This window comes from Ursus arctos, unplaced genomic scaffold, assembly GCF_023065955.2.
Source record: "Ursus arctos isolate Adak ecotype North America unplaced genomic scaffold, UrsArc2.0 scaffold_15, whole genome shotgun sequence".
Taxonomy (NCBI): Eukaryota; Metazoa; Chordata; class Mammalia; order Carnivora; family Ursidae; genus Ursus; species Ursus arctos.
In genome coordinates, this window is record NW_026622819.1 from 60,938,746 (window position 1) to 60,956,821 (window position 18,076).

Genomic DNA, 18,076 nt, shown 5'->3' on the forward strand with positions numbered 1-18,076 from the left:
ATGTGTGTTTGCAATGCTTTAATGATAAGTACTATTTTTTCATATTGTTTTGTTCAGTTTTGAAAGAAAATTGACCAAGGGAAGATGCTCAGATTTGTTTTCCCCATGCAGGGTATCATATGTGTATGTTTTTCTGGCATGCTTTACAAATCCCACGTGAGCTCCTGTTGGAGCAGTTTGGTCAGGAAATGATGTGACTGTCCTGATTCTGTCTCGCCTCCTTAGGAAGGCTCCCATGATTACCCAGCCCTGCTCAAGAGGGAGCAGGAACTCCCTCTTGATTCCTGCATCCTTTAAGGCTTGGTGAGCAATGAGCACTGAACACGGGGTTCTGGGAGACGCCCACTTTCTGTGCCTCCTGGGGAAACCCAGCCAGACTGTGCGTGTTCCACTCCATCAAAGATCACAGCTCAGAGATTACGAGATTAGGATGATCCTAGGGAAACAACTGAAGTAGGGAAGAGACTGGACCGCCAGCAGGAAACCGCTCTACCCTGAGCACCTACTCTGTGCTTTACGACCTATTACACGTGATCAAGGGTTTTTTTTAATTTTGTTTTTGTTTTTCATTGAAACGACCTTAACATAAAGGGATTATTATCCCCATCTTGGAAAAACTGGAGGTCTCAATGTTTGAGGGTGTCTAGGATGAATGACCCCAGTGTTCATGCTTTTTCTAGTGTGTGGTTTTACTATTTTCTAGTAGATGACTTTCTCGCTTCCCCTCTGTGAGCCTCGGTTTCTTCATGTGCAATACGGGGGTGATCATGCTAACTGGGAAAATTGTAGTGAGGATACAATAACAATGCCTAGTGCCTGAATATACACAAATACATATCCTCCCCTGGGTGGGGGTTTATCGCCCCAGATATGATGGCACAAGGTTTATTTCCCAAGGGCTTTCTGGGCAGGCACACTTTTCCAACTAGTGGTAATGTCAGGAGGCATTGGGGTTCACAGCCATGCCTCATGCCATGCCTCAGTCCTCCCCAGTTCTACAATTCCTTTCTTGCCAACTCTAGATTCTTCCCCTCCCCTTGTCACAATCCTTAGAAAAACTATACACAGGAAGGAGGTGGCCCATTCTGTCCTCACCTTGATCAAAGTCAGTGACCCCCCCCCCAGAACAGAATATCATGGTTGAAGACCCCATCCCTGACTCAGGCACAGAGTTCTGTCTTATCTTTGCAGTTTCCTGAAGTTGTCACCTAGCTGTGCCAAGTGCCCCTGTCCACATGTCCTGGCAGTCCCCATCCTTCTGTGTAGTCTGGATCATCACTGAAATCAGATAATTAACTATATAATTGGTTGTTAAAATTCACTCTGCTGGACTATGAGGGCGAGGACCATGTCTCGTTAACCACTGGGTCCTAGCATCTTGTAAAGTAGAAGGCACAAAGTAGGAAATTCATAATATTTGTTGAATGTTAGAAGGATAAAACATTTTAAATATGTGGAGGTTTCCTCTTTGCAAAGCCAGATTCCATGTCTATCATCTTGATCCACTGTTTTGACCATAGTCGAGTTTAACTGAACTGTTTTGACTGTGCTACTTGCTCTGTGCACTGTCAATGATGTGGCCAGTTAGTAGGCAAGGTTGTGACAAGTTTATGGAACAATCAGATTAATAATGTGATGAACAATAAAATCCTGGAATCAGTGATAAGAATTACACATGGTTTTACCATACATGAGCTAAGAAATAATTACAAATCATTTTTTTAATCCAAATCATGAAGAATATTACTAGTAGGGAAATGCCTATACAAATTAAACTTAACACCTAGATCTATACCCGCCAAAGTTGAGACTTAGAAAATATGAGGAAGGGGCGCCTGGGTGGCACAGTGGTTAAGCGTCTGCCTTCGGCTCAGGGCGTGATCCCGGCAATCTGGGATCGAGCCCCACATCAGGCTCTTCTGCTGTGAGCCTGCTTCTTCCTCTCCCACTCCCCCTGCTTGTGTTCCCTCTCTCACTGGCTGTCTCTATCTCTGTCAAATAAATAAAATCTTTAAAAAAAAAAAAAGAAAAGAAAATATGAGGAAGAGAGCTGAATTCAATGAAGAAAACTCAAAGCTATGGCTAATAAAATGGTATAAACAAAATACCTATAGATGAGCCAGGTGTTTGTGGTAAAATACATTCACAAAAATTTTAGGGTGGCTACTAGTCCCAGTTTTCTTGGGACATTCCTGGCTTTAGCACTGTAAGTTCCACATCCCAAGAAACTCCTGGGTCCAAGACAAACTAGGATGGTTGGTCATCCTAAAAATAATTGACCCTGTTGAAAGTAATGTTGACTCTACCACTACAGCTATATCACCTGGGGTTCTTTTCTCAGTTTTCTCATTTATCAATTGAGGCTAGAGGGGCACCTGGGTGTCTCAGTTGGTTAAATGTCAGACTCTTGATTTCAGTTCAGGTCATGATCTCAGGGTTGTGAGATTGAGCCCCGTGTCAGGCTATGTGCTGGGTGTGGAGCCTGCTGAAAATTCTCTCTCCCTCTCCTTCTGCCCCTCTACCTTCTCCTCTCTTTCAAAAAAAAAAAATTGAGGCCAATAATAGTACCTATTTCATAGGTTCATGTGAGGATAAACTGATATAATGCACAGAAAACATCTTATGCACAACAAAGGCTCAGAATATATTATTATTATTATTATTATTATTATTATTATTAATTCAAAAGCAAAACTAGTTAGCAGCAGAAGTGGAACTTCAGAATGAGAACTTTCTCTCCCCAAGGCTTTCATACATTCCCTTCTATAGTATGCATGTTTATGCATATTGAATTTAATAACCAAGATTTCTAAGGGTGGTGGTTTTTTCTGAGGTGCCCTGTAGTGCTCTGTGTTTAGAAGCAATACATGGCTACTGGATCATCTTTTTTCACATAGCCAGATAGACCTGACCTCTAGGCCATGAAAGGAACTAAGTTCTAAAGCAAGTCCTAATTGCCTTAAGGTCTCCATAATGTTGAAGACGGTGGGTGTAGAATTAGCATTCAAAAACATTGGGGAAGGTTAAACTCAGACCTGTCTGAGTGCACGACTAACACACAGCCTGGCATATTCCAGGCACTTGGTAACTGGCCGCCATTTTGGGTGGGAAGTAATAGCAGCTGGCCTGCCTCAGGCAGATTCCAACTAGGATGAACAAGAGACACTGGTTTTGGAAAGAAACTCTTGTTAAAACAAATAAGCAGCCAATCAAGGTGTCAAGAAGTCTCAGATACCTTTGTGTCTTCATTTGGGCTTGAATCGTAAAGCTGTCTCCCATCTGGAGTCACGCCTTCATTAATCCCTTTCATTTCGGTCATAGCTCTACCGTCCCTTCCTTTGGTTTTTGAGACAGAAAATGGATTCTAGCCCCAAACTCATTTTGGAACCAGGGAAGAAGAAGTTGTAGGGTTGGGAGTGGGTGGGACATATAGAAATGGATGTCAAAGGGACCTTTGTCCCCTGTGTGGTCTTTGACAATGCTGCACCCTATGATCCCACCCATTCCAGCTTTTTCCTCCCTCCAACTGCACTGACCAGGCTGCCTTTGTTCTGTCATTGGAGACATTGGGCCAATACCACTGAGAAATTTCCTGTCTTTCGCCAATAGACCTTAAAGCACTCTATGCACACCCATCACTAACCTGCAGGCCAGCCTCTGAGGCAGGTGGCTCTAGTGCCAGTTCTGAGACTGTGTGGGGGCAGGGACCTGAGTTAAACTGCAAAAGGTCAGAGAGGCCAACCCAGGGTGGCCTCTAAAGGCAATGACACAAATCATCCTTCACAACAAAAGCCGGCTGACCTGACTTAACCAAGAAAGCCTGTATCCACCTACCTAGAAACCCGCCAGGGCACCCAAAATATATGTATTTTGAAGCATGGACCATCTTGGTGTCCCCTTTCCTGCTAGCAATCTCTCCTCTGCCTCCCGTGAGAGAGGTGAGCTGAATTTCAGCTACAAATAAGGAGGACAGTAGAGAAGAAAATGTCTGTAAATTGTAAATTGACTTTGCAAACAATAAGTCTGGGATACCATTAAGAAATTCAGGATGCACGGGCTGAAAAAGAAAGGGGATATTTTAAAACTGGCCAATGAGAAAGTGGGGGGCATTACATCTGTGCTTTGCTCAAAACAATGGGAACCCATCTGCCTGGGCTCTCGCGGTACGGACTGGTAGATCTGGCATATGACACTGTCGTGTAGGTGGTGAGAACACTCAAATGAAATGATGGCTGGCAGTAGTGTAAAAATGGCCCAGCCCGTTTGGAAATCAGGTTATCAGTTTAAAGGAAAAATGTAAATGGTAGGACAAGAGACACGTGAATAGACTAAAAATTGTGAAGGTATCCAGGAAGGGCAGAAGTGTGGGAAAGATTGTCTTTAGAAATTATCCATTCCCTCCATCCTGCATAATGGGATTTGAGGTCTCCTAGATAAATACTAGATAAAGTTCCACTTTAGGAATGCTTGAACTTGATTTTCACTTGATTTTCAAATCACCCCAGGCCTGTTCTCCACCTGCCTTCCCTCCCCACGGCTGTGCTAGGGAAGACCAGCCCTGCTCCTGCTAAGACAGTTTCTTTCCTCTCTCACTCCCTCACCAGCATTGTGAATCTTAAGCCTCTGATGGGGTCCCAGGAAGTCCAGTAGATGTCCCCTACCATGTCCTGATGGAATGTTCCATACAAGCTACTGTTATTAGGCGTGTTCTCTCTGTGTCTTTTCAAAATGAAGTAAAATCGCACAGGCTTAATTTTGAAACAAACCCAGCCCTCCTCCTTCCCTCTCAATCTGACTTGTGTGTCTGCATTTAATTAATTGGGCTTGTTGTTGATAGATCATCTGATTTGCACAAACAATTAAATGCAATTACTTGGGTACACCCATAATGGCTCCTAATCTATTATGCTTGGCACATTTAGCCAAACAGAACTGGAGATGTCGTTTCCAGATCTGGTTCTTCCATGTCTGCTACACTCACTCTTGGTAATAAATGTGCAAAGCAGGGCTGATTTACACGTTCAGCCTTTACTGGCACTCAGATGCTTTCTCATTTCCTCCAGTGCTAGATGCCCTTGGTTAGAGAAACCCTAAAACTGCCTTCTGTTCAGTTCCAATTCAATACATTTCAGCATCTATACAGGGCCCCTTTGAAGACCACGATTCGTTTGTTTCAAAGCCCCTTCCTCAACATTACTGTGTACTGAGCCCTCTGCGAGATGTATCGTACTCATCATCTTGCTGCAGCTTGATCATTTCTGCATGTTTATTACCCAGGAAACACTCTTCCGCTCTACAGTCTTTTGAAATGAATGGATAGACAACTTTTGAAATCAAGTCTTTTGTTCCTGTTGTTGTTTAATTTTACGTGTTCTGCTCACCTTCCCAATTAATTCTTTGCAATTTCCTTGGGGTCGGAGAGAGGCATGAAAAATAGAAGAGTCTGGCTCCCCAGAGGTATGCCTATCAGACCTGTGCCAGGGAGACCGGTCTTGCCCACGTGTGTGGTGACTAGGTTAGGGTTCAGGGTGAAACAGAGAACTTGGGAGACGGAGTTGGGAATCTAGGTCTCTGGGCCATGGCCCAGAATATTGGGAGAGGAGGAGTAATTTGTAGAATTCCTTTTGCAACATTGTAGCAGATGTCAGCGTCAAAGATCTACGTTTGTAGGAAGCAGATAAAAAGGAGCAAGGGGGAGGTGGTTGCCCTCAGGGAAAGAGGAAACTTCCATGTCTCCATCATCTAAGGGAAGGGAGTCTTGGAACAAGAGGCAAAAGCCTTCATTTCAAAAAGAATTAATGGAGATCAAACTCAGACATACGGGGGCAGCTAGGGATGACCACATGTTGTCTGGTGCGGTTGGGGCCCTTCCTCTTCATCTTCCACCAGGGGACCTCCCCACATTTAGTACAAAGCACCTGTGCGCCAGTCGACCTTCATCATCTAGTAACTGTGGGAGTCTAGGCAAGTCACTTAACTTCTGCTGGGTCTCAGTTGAGTCATCCAAAAAATGGGTAACTTGGCTGCAAGTAGTTTCCAAAGCCCCTGATATCTCCCCACCTCCCAGTTCTGGTCACATTGCCCCATTTTATTTTTTATTTGAATATTTTTAAGATAGATTTATTTATTTATTTGAGAGAGAGACAGCAGGGGCGAGGGGAAGAGGGAGAGGGAGAGAATCTCCAGCAGACTCCCCACTCAGCACAGAGCCCAACACAGGGCTTGATCCTACAACCCTGAGATCATGACCTCAGCCGAAACCAAGAGTCAGATGCTTAACTGACTGAGCCACCCAGGCGCCCCTATATTTTATTTGAATTTATTTGAATTTAATATTATTTGAATTTAATATTTTTATGTTTTTAAGTTACTATGTATTTTATAATTTCCAAATAATGTGTATATGTGTTTTCCATATTGAAAAAAATGCAGATAAGGCTAAAGGCTCCTTTGATCACTGTTACTGATCTGTGTGTGTCCTTTCAATCCTTTTGTACGTGTTCAATAAACAAGTTTACACTTAAGGTATCCTTGGTATCAAATGGCACATATTGTGCAAGATGTTTTGTGTTCGTTCATCATGGCCTGGAGAGATTTCCCAGGCAGCAACCCTTTGTTTATCTCGTTCTCTTCAAGAACTGCTGAATAGAATTCGACGGCACGCTCGTACCGTGGCTTTTTCCTTCCTGCAAGTGGGCGTTTAGATTGTTTTCCACTGATTTGGATGATGTTACAAAGAAGAAACCCTGCTAGTGTGTCCAGGTGGGGAGGCTCTCTCCCGTCCACAAGACGGTAAATTTATTTCCAGAAAGTGTGTCTCAAACACATTTATTTCCCTGACAGCCCCTTTATCTGGGGACTGGCCCTTGGGTTGTACTCACTGTTCATTGAATATAACAAAAGTTAGTTTGAGTCCTTGGGAAGACCAAAGGGTCCTGCCCCTCGGAAGCATACAGTTTAAGACCTAAGAATCCATGAAAGTAATATTGTGTTAAACATCTTTAAATCTTTAGAACCTTAGAATAAACAAAGGAGACAAAGACATCAAATGATTCATTTGCACGTAGGACAGATCCTTATTAAGTTAAGGCAGGTGGAGGCAGTGGGATCTGGAGATAAGTAGGGGAAGGTCCTGCCCTCAAAAAGCTTACGGTTTGATGAAGGGGGCCATAAGGAGACAAAGTATGTAGACAGATATCTTCCAGAAAGGACGGAGGAATGGGGGAAGTTCCCTCAGAGACATAGAAGCAAACTTGCAAAGAACCTTTAAGTCAAGTTAGAAGCTGGGGGAAGAACAAGGCATGAAGATTTGGAGAGCTGGAGGAAAGTGTCCAGAAAAGAAGAAGGTGGTGAGAGTTAGCCCTTCTGCAACTTGGCCATGCACGGGCACCACCTGCGGGCTATGTCCTGCTGCTCATTCTGACTCCATCAGGCTGGGGCCCGAGCTCCCAGGTGAACATATGCTGCTGGTGGCACTGGAAAGTCCCAGGCATATTTGGAAGCCTTAGGCTCTAACAAAAAATGGTAGGAATTTCGCATTAAAACCATGATCAAATTCCAGAGGGTCTTAAACATCAGCATGACCTGATAACATTGCTTGTTTTGAACATTTCCTCACAATTTCACTCAGCGGTGTGACTTGTTTACACTGACAACAACCAGGAATGTTTCCCTAGCTCTTAGTATTTCTAGGCACTTCCGTCCATGCTAGCAATACCCAGACAGAACAAACTCCTTGCTCTCGTGGAGGGGACATTCCACTGAGGTGGGAAGGCAATGAATAATGAAAATAATAAATAAGTGAATGATACAGCATTAGATGGTGATCAATGCCGCGGGGGAAATAGAGTGAGGGAAAGGGGATGAATTTCATTTTCATGTCAGGTTGATCAAGGTAGGCCTCGGGGACTGGAATAAAGATAGGAGGGAGATAAAGCGGTTAACTATGCAGGTGGGGGGAAAAGCATTGCAGGCAGAGGGAACAGCCAGTGCAAACGCCCTGAAATTTTACAGATAAGCTAAAACCCAGAGAGGTTAGGTAATTTACCCAAGACCTCCCACCCAAGATGAAAAACCAGGTCTAACTCAGGTTCATGATCTTAACCACTGTTCTGCCGCCTTTCTCAGTCTAGCAACATATGGTTTATGGTGTCACTGATGAGACTCTGGTAGCAAGAAGCTGTCATTCTTTTGTCAGGCACTGGTCACTTCCTCACTGTACAGTGAGCAGTGACTCTCCCTGCCCACACTGTGTGGGGTGGAGGAGCGGGGAAAGGAGGCCTGCACAGCCGGGCCGGGTATAAAAGGGCCCTGCTTCACCTGGGCAGGCTTTCACCCTCCCGTAAACAAGAAAAGCCTCTCTCTTGGTTCCTACCTGGGCTTCCTCACTATCTAGCTGTGTGACCATGGGGAAGTTAGTGAACCACTCTGAACCTCAGTTTCCTTATCTACAAGCTCTTCACAGACCTGCCAGAAAGATTGGATGAGAACATGTATATAATAATAATAACTACTATTTATTGGCCAGCTGCCATGTTCCAGGCACTGCACTAAGCCCTTTTTGTATATTCGCTTCATCCTTAAAACAACCCTGTGACTAGGTACTATTAGTGATGTCCCATTTTGATAATGATGGAACTGAGGCTCAGAGAGAAGTGACTTGCCCAAGGTCAGCAGTTAAGGAGTCATGAAACTCAGAGGGGAACCCTGAAGGCCTACCTCCACGGCCCATGTTCTTAACTATTCACGCCGTCTCACTGGCTCCACACGCTGTTGTTATGAACATACAGCTAAGAAATGCATGAAACATGAAACTTCTTGCAGAATAATCCTGATTAGTTCTAGAAATGTATTTCTAAGACTTCTCTTGGCCAATTTATACCTGAGGATTTAAGTGTGAAGAATGCGGTAAAGAGAGAGAGCTTATCTTCTAGTGGGGGAAAAACAGCTAATAAACATTTAACTAAATAAACAAATAAATTAAGATAAACCCAGAGCATCTTATCATGCCAGAAAGTAAGAAAAGCTCAGAGCTTGATAGGGACACATCAGAAGAACCTAGAAGTGAGCTTAAACGAGCCCCCACTGGCCTGACCTGGATCAACGATGGTGTCAAGGTGAATAATAACAGTAATGGATTGTAACACATTGAAAGAAATCCATGAGTTCGTGCTGATTCAAACAAATAAATACTAAATGTAAAAAAGAAAAAAAAAAGCTTTTCCTTGCAGCAGAATACCAACTAATAAATATAGAAGAAAATAAAGAGAAAAATATTATTTTTGCAGCTCTCTTACAAGACCCAATTCAGGCATAATTCTCAATGAATGTTAAGACCAGTGAGTGAAAATTTGATGAGAAACAGGACATTCGCATGGTCTCAAAGGATGTCCCTACAGACTAGTTATGAATCACCCAGAGGAGAAAAACGGTATGTTCACAATGGAGAGCTCTGGAGACGATACCACCCTTAACAAGTGGTCAAAATGAATAACAGAAACAGTAGGACAAGCTGACATCATGTGCCTCCCGACACAAGGCACCAAGAACCCATCACTAAATGGTAATCCTGCCCCAAAATGCACAACCTGAATCTAATCATCAGGAAACAGTGAGGGACATTTCTCGAAACAACTGACTTGCGCTCTTCAAAAATGCCAAGGTCACGAAAGACAAAGAAAGGCTAAGAACTGTTCCAGATTAAAGGAAAACGAGAAGACAAGACACAGTACGTGCCTTTGGATTATATCCCAGATCAGAAGAAAACATTGCTGCAGAGACATTATTGGGACAATTTGAGAACCTGAATATAGACTGTATATTGGACAATGGTATGGCATCCGTATCAGATAATAGTATTGTATCAACGTTAATGTTCTTGAGTGTGCTAATGGGGTAGAGCTAAGCTTGCTGATACAGTAGCAACTAGCTGTATGTATAGCTACTTAAAGTTTATTAAAATTCAATAAAAATTAAAATCCAGCCTTGCAGTCAGACTTGCCACATTTCAAGTGCTCAATCGTCTCGTGGGCAGTATCTACCATACTGAACAATGCAGATAAAGCACGTTTTCATCATGGCAGAAAGTTCTACCGAATAGTTCCGGCAGGAATTGCAGGGGTAGGAAGGGAAGAGGGTCAGAAGGGAAGAGCTCTCTGAGGCGATGACATTTGGCTGAGACCTGAATGATGACAAGGAGACAGTCTTGTGCAGATCTAGGGGAGGGGGGAGTATTTCAGGCAGAAGCAGCAGCAGGTGCAAACACACCGGAACAGGAACACACTCGGTTCTAGGCAAAAAGACCAGTGTGGCTGGAAGAGGGTGAACAAGAGGGAGGGCATTAAAGGATGAAGTTGGTCAGCTGAGCCAAGTGACACTTCGTGACTTGAGGCTAGATCATCAAAGGGGATACCACTTCTGCCCGGTTCCCTTAATACTCGCTCCTGGAAGCCAGACATCGTGCTGTAAGAAAGCCCCGAAGAGCAGCCCATGGCAAGATCTATAGAGAGAGGGACAGAGACCTCAACCTAGAGCTGTGTCGGCTCCCAGGTGATCCCAGCATCCAAGTGGCTTGCAAGTAGATCGTTTGGCCTCCGTGGAGCACCCCAGCTGACCCTCCGTGTAGCAAAAACAAGATGTCCCCCCTGAGCCTGGCCCCCACTGCGGGACTCATGAGCAAAAAATGATAGCAGTTGTTTCATGTTACAATTTCTTGGGGTGCTTTGGATGCACAAGAGGAGATAATTGATAGAGACAGATGTGTGCAGAGGTCACCCTGCTAGGAAGGGGTAGAGAGGAGATGTGACCCTAGCCCTATAGTTTCCAGCTACACTGAGAGTCAACCTCAGCATCCTGGCCACGTCCCAGCAGGGCAACGCCAGGCAAATCTCCATGCACAAGAGAGTGCCCGGCACAAGCCAGGACAGCTAGAAAGTGCAAACGTTACCATCAAAGCTCCTCAGGCTCCATTTTAATGTGTAAACACACCTTCCTTTATCCATCTTGAAAGTTAGACTTATCGTGAACTTGGGGGTTCTTCTTCAGTCGGTCTCAGACTTTGTAAGAATCATTGCAGGAGCTTGTGAAACTGCAAACCCAGCTCCTCCTTCAGTTTTCCCATCCCCGAGCTTTGGGGTCCAGTCTGAAGGCTGCACTTCTAAAATGGTTTTTCAACTTTATTGAGATGTGACTGAAGTACACGAAATAGCACATATTTAAAATGTGCAGTTTGACCAGTTTTTACACCCGTGAATCTATCCCCATTATCAGAATTGCAAACATTTCCTTGACCATCAAAGATTACTTTGTACCCATTATAACCCAGCCTTCCTTCCACACTCTCACTAGGCAACCACTGATGTGTCTTCTGTCACTGTAGATTAGTCTGCATTAAAAAAAAAAAAAACCAAAAAACTACTTTATATTGAATCCTACAGCATGTACTCTTTTTTTTTTTTAAGATTTTATTTATTTATTCGACAGAGATAGAGACAGCCAGCGAGAGAGGGAACACAAGCAGGGGGAGTGGGAGAGGAAGAAACAGGCTCATAGCGGAGAAGCCTGATGTGGGGCTCGATCCCATAACGCCGGGATCACAACCTGAGCCGAAGGCAGACACTTAACCACTGTGCCACCCAGGCACCCTAGCATGTACTCTTTCTTGTCTGGCTTCTTCCATTCACTACAATTTTAAGATTAATCCATATGGTTCATGTAAAATAGCTCACTCCTTTCTGTTGCCGATTAATATTCCATTGTATAAATATGCCACAGTGTGTCACCGGTGGGTGGACATTTGGGTTGTTTCCAATTTGGGGTTATTACAAATAAAGCTGCTGTGAACTTGGACATGCTTAGCTGTTGAATGAGTGTGATGTTGAATCGCAAGTTGTGTTTAATCTTTTGAAAAATTGCAAAACCCTTTTTGCTAAGTGGTTTTACCTTCTTACACCCCCAAGAGCAGGGTAGGAGAGTGCTGGCTGGCCCACAACCCCACCAACACTTAGTAGGGTCAGTTTTAAACATGTTAGCCAGCGCTGTGCCAGCTTGTGCCAGCTCGTGGGAGCCAATCGTAGGCATCAATTCCCAACTCTGGGTTTGGTAACATCTTCTTGATGGTAGCTTCAAACTGACCATGGTGGGAGGACTGACACCGTAGAAATCAGCAAACACTCCTAATCAGGCTTCCTGCACCCCCACCCCCGCCAGAGCCAGTTATTAAACATTTGCCAGCACACCACTGATTTTATCCATTCTAGTGGGGCTCCAGAATTATCTCACTGTCATTTCAGGTGCATGCCCCTGATGACTTCTTTCTCATGTCTTCTTTTGAGAAGAATCTGTTCAAATCTTTTGCCCATTTTCTCATTGGGTCGTTTGGCATCTTATTATTGAGTTGTCAGAGTTCTTTTTATTCTGAATTCAGATCCCTTTTCTGACACATACGTTGTAAACATTTCCTCTCGCTTCCTCTGTGATCTGCCTTTGTACTTTCTTCATCATGTCCTTCACAGAACGAAAAGTTCTTATTTTCATCGAAGTTTAACTTCTTTTTTTTTTCTTTCACAGTTTGTACTTGCTGGGTTCTAACTATGGAAACTTTGCCTACCTCAGGCTTGCGAGAATATTCTATGGTTTCCTTTACAAGTTTTATAATTTCAAGTTTTACATTTGGTTCCATAATCTATTTTGAATCATTTCTTAATGTATGGTGTGTGTTAAGTATCAGGGTTCACTTTCCCCCCGCATGGAACCATTTGTTGAAAAGACTTTTCTTCCCTTACAAAATTGCCTTGGCACCAGTGTCAAAACAATTGACCAAAGACATGTGGGTTTATTTATGGACTCTAATCTGTTTCATTGATCTACATGCTTGTATTTTGACTAATACCAAAACTATCTTGATCGCTGTCCCTTTATAATAAGTCTCGAAAGCAAATAGGATAAGTTATCTGACTCTTCTTGAAAAATCGATTCTGTTATTCTATACCTTTTGTATTTCCACATAAATGTTAGAATCCATTTGTCAATTTCCACTAAACAAAAACTTCGTGAATTTTTATTGGGATTGCATAGTCCATTTTAGGGAAAAGTGCCATCTTAATAATATTGAGTCTTGCAGACTAAACATGACATTTTTCCGTTTATTTAAGTTTTTCTTAATCTTTCTCAGTAATGCTTTGTAGTTTTCAATGCAGAAGTCCTGGACGTCTTATGTTAGATTTCTTCAGTATTTTTTGTTGCTACTTATACATAGGATTGCATCCTTAATTTCTTCAACTGTTTGATGCTAGTATGTAAGGGTACAATTAATGTTTGTATATTAATCTTGTATGTTGCAACACTGCTAAATTCGCTTATTTGTTCTCATAGCTGTATTTCAGACTCCCTTGGATTTTTCTCCATAAATTATAGCACCTACAAGCAGGGATAGTTATTTTTTCCTTCGTGAGTTTTATGCCTTTTATTTCTTTTTCTTGCCTTATTGCTGTGGCTAGAGCCTCTAGAATAATGTTGAACAGAAGTAGTGAAGGTAGGCATCTCTGCCTTGCTTCAGATCTCAAGGAAAACAATTCAGTCTTTCATCATTAGGTATGATGTTAGCTGTAGATTTTTTTTTTTTTTTTTGTAGATGCTTTTTAGCAGTTTGAGAAAGTTCCTTACTATTTCTAGTTTACTATGAGTTTTTATCTGGAATGGGAGAATTTTTTTTTTCTTCAGAAGATTTACCTGCATCTGTTGAAATAATTATATGGTTTTTCTCCTTTATTCCATTATTTTGCTGAATTACATTTAAAGATTGATTTTCACATATAAACCAAACTTTCATTTTGGGGATGGGCCCTACTTGGTCATAATGTATTATCATCTTTATATGTTGTTGGATTCAATTTGCAATTATTTTGTTAGGGATTCTTATGTCTATATTTATTAGGAATATTGGATTGTAATTTTCTTTCTTTCTTTTTTTTTTATAATGTCTCTGTCAGATTTTGGTATTAAGGATACACGGGACTCACAAAGCAGTCAAGCAGTGATCCTTCCTTCTTTATATTTTGAAATATTTGTGTAATATAGGTGTTATTTCTTCTTTGAATATATGATAGACTTTACCAGTGAAACCATTTGGACCTGATGTTTTCTTTTTAGAAAAGTTTTTAATAACAAATTCAACTTCTTTAATAGATAAGCAGCTATTTAGATTTTCTATTTCTTATATTGATTTTGGTTAGTTTTATTTTTCAAAACATTCATCTATTTCATCAGATTTAATAAATTCATTAGCATAAAGCTGTTCATAGTATTTTCTTATTATCTTTTTAATGTCTATGAGACCTGTGATGATAATCTCTTCTTTGTTTCCAATACTGATGATAGTTATACTTTTTTTCTTTATTAGTCTAGTTGGAGGTTTGTTAATTTTGTTGACAATTTTTAAAGAACAAAATTTAGACTTTGCTGATTTTTTGTAATGTCTCTCTGTCTTGTATTTTATCATTTCCTGCTGTTATCATTATTATTTCCTTCTTTAGATTTAGTTTGTTCTGTTCTTTATTCCTATTTTCTTAAGATGGAAGTTTAGGTCATTGACTTTAGATATTTCTTTGTTTCTAATATAGGCATGTAAAGCTGTAACTTTTCCTCTAAACACGCTTTAACTGCATTGCACAAATTTTAAGATATCATATTTTTGTTGTATTTTTAAAATATTTTCTAATTTGCCTTGTGAGTTCATCTTCAGTCTGTGAATTATTTAGCAATGTGTTGTTTAATTTCCAGATATTTGGGGTTTTCCAAGACATCATATTATTATTGGTTTCTCATTTAATTCCATGGTGGTCAGAAAACACTTTGTGTGATTTTGATCCTTTTCAATTTATTTTTTTTTTAAGATTTTATTTATTTGAGAGAGAACAAGCGGTGGGGAGGAGCAGAGGAAGAGAAAGAGTGAGTGAGAGAGGGAGAGAAGCAGACTCCTTGTTGAGCAGGAAGCCTGACACGGAGCTCAATCCCAGGACCCTGGGATCGTGACCTGAGCTGAAGGCAGATGCTTAACCGACTGAGCCACCCAGGCAGCCCAGATCCTTTTAAATTTATTGAAACTTGTTTTATGGCCCAAGATATGGTCTATCGACAAATGTACCATGAGTCCTCAACTAGTTGGACGATTATTTAATCTCGCTGGTTTCAGTTTCCTCATCTATAAAAGAGGAAGGATAGCAACAGTCCTTACCTCCAGCAGGTTGTTACGAATATTAAGATAGGTAATGTTACAAATACTGAGCACAGTGGCAGGCACATAGTACACATTCAATAAATGTTAATTCATTGTTATCATTACTATTCTTATTAAAAGGTCAAAACTCTACTAGATGCTGGTTGAGTTTTATTCCAGGCTCTGCCAGGGTATCTTTAAGGGTGCCCCAGCAAAATAGCTTCTCTGGCCCCAGTGCCCTCCCACTGCATTTGAACAAATGCAAAAGCCCTCTCCATGGTCCTTGAGGCCCTATGTATCTAGACCCCTACCCAACTCACTAACTGCCTCGCTCCCCTCACCCTCGTGCTCACACTCCTCGGCCACACTGATCTGCTGCCCAGCCCTGAATGCCACAGGTGGAACATTCCCACCCGGGGCCTCTGCGTATGCTGTTCTCTCTGCCCAGAGCCTTGTTGTTCTCACAATCTCACCCAGCTAACCACTGTTCCTCCTTCCCATCTGTCTTAGTCTATTCAGCTGTTATGTAGCATAATACTGTATATATACACACATATGTACACATATGTATGTATTATATTACATATATATTGCATACATGTGTATATAATATATATACTAAATCCTATATATATAGCTGTTATAGCATAATACTATATATGTGCTAAATACATTTACTATTATGTATATATGTATATACATGCTGTACTATACTGCTGTACTAAATAGAATACATATTTATATATATATGTAATATTTATATATAAATATATAATATTTATGTATATATATCAAATAAATACATAGTACATATGTATATGCTGTGGACTAGATGACTCATAAACAACAGAAATTATTTCTTATGCTCCTGGAGGCCAGGAGGCTAAGACCAAGAGGCTGGCAGATTCAATGTCTGCTGAGGGCCCACTTCCTGACTCCTAGATGACCATCTTCTCATTCCCTCCTCACAAGGCAGAAGGGACAAGATAGCTCCCTGAGGTCTCTTTTATAAGGGTGCTAATCCCTAATCACCTTCCAGAGACCCCACTTCCAAATACCAGCACATAGGGCATTAGGTTTCCAGCATATGAATTTGGGGAGAACATAAACATTCAATCCGCGACACCGTCTTGGCTTAAATGTCTCCCTGACGGCACGATCTGTATTCAGTCCACTTGCCATTCTCTTATGACACCACAGTTGTTTCTTCAAGGCATTTCGCAGAGTCCGTACGTGTACACGAGCTCCCCCACTAGACTGTGAGCACCGAGAGAGCAGGACTTCAGTTGCCTGCTCGCCCGGTGCCTCGCATGGTGCCTGGAAAGGACAGTAGTCGTAGTCAATCAGCATCCACTAAATGAATGATTGCTCTAAATGCCAGAAATGTGACCCAGGGCAAATCACTTTACTCGTTTACTTTCTTCATCTGGAAAACAAGCGCCGTCGCCTGCCTCAAAGTGTTACAGAGAGAAGAGTTCTGCATATGCTCAGTACAGTTTTTAAAAGATATCCAGGGACTCAAACAAGCAAACCACTGCATGAGGTACACATGCCCCTTGTCCCTTGATTATCAGAGCGAAAGACTGGACGCGATCAGAAAGATCATCCACAGAGAGCTGGTGCTCAAATCACAGCTCTCACACATCGGAGTGCTGGCAGGTGCCAGAACCTCTTAGCTCACGCCATGGGAAGCTGTGCCAGCAGGCAATGAAGCGGAGGAAGAGTGTACCTACCTCCTTTGAAAAACACACATTCCCTAGAACAGGGGACTCAGGGCATTATTTCTTGGGGGTGAGATTGGAAATGGGGAGAGATTCACTTTTTCATTTTAAGCCGGTTTGAAAGTTTTTGCCATGGGCTCTTATTACCCTTTATGAAGAATGAACTCGTGACTGCGGACACCCTGGCGGTGAGCGGTGGGCTGAGCAGGAGCAGAGCACAGCTCCTCCTCTGTCTGGGGGCTCAGTGCTGAGCCTCCAGCTCCCTTGGATGGCACCGTGCGGGCCCCAGAGCTGAGCGCCAAGGCGTTCACTCAACACCCTCCCCACCACCCCCCATCCCAGTCCTGTCCCCACGCCTTCCCTACACCACTGCTTCGCAGCCTGCCTGCTTTGAGAAAACAGACCAAACAAACGCAGCCCTTTCCAGGCAATGAGGGTAGCAGCGGCTGGCGGCCGGCAGCTGGGAGCTTGATTTCCTACCTCGAGCTCCCTGATGCCCGCCGGGAAGATTCTCCAGACAGGCCGGCTGCAGCCGGTGCCACGGTGCCAGGCCTAAGGACCCAGCAATAAATCATTAGCAGATTGGCCCACAGATCACTTCCCCTTTTGGGGCGCTGCCTGGCGCTTCCCAGGAGGAAGAGATTTATCAGCACTTGGCCTGCTGCCCTACCCTCACGCAATCACAGGCTTCCAGCAGGTCGGACAGAGTGGTTCCTCGTCCTCCAGACGCAGGGATGGGCCTGAGGAGGCCAAGAGAACCAAAGAAAGGGCCACGGGCTCCAGAGACACGGTGAGAAAGCTTAGTCAGCACAGTCCCTGGTCATACCCAGAGCGGGCGCCGGAGGAAAGAGTAAGTCAGCCCTCTGGTTCTGACTGTGCGGACTCCGGACATCCCCCAAGGCCCTTCCACGCCCTCGGCTCAGCAGAGAACAGGCCGCCCATCCTTTCCCCGTAACCGATGGTTGGCTCCACTTTGATCTCTGTTCCCCCTCGCAGTGCTCACACTGGGAAGGCGCCTTCGAGAAGCTATCCCAGGGCAATTTTCCACCTTTGAAGTCCCCGGAAAGCCCTGCCAAGAGCTGTTCTGGTGTGAGGAGGCTGCTGGGGCAGGCAGCCTGGTGCCGGTGCCTCACGGGCTGCC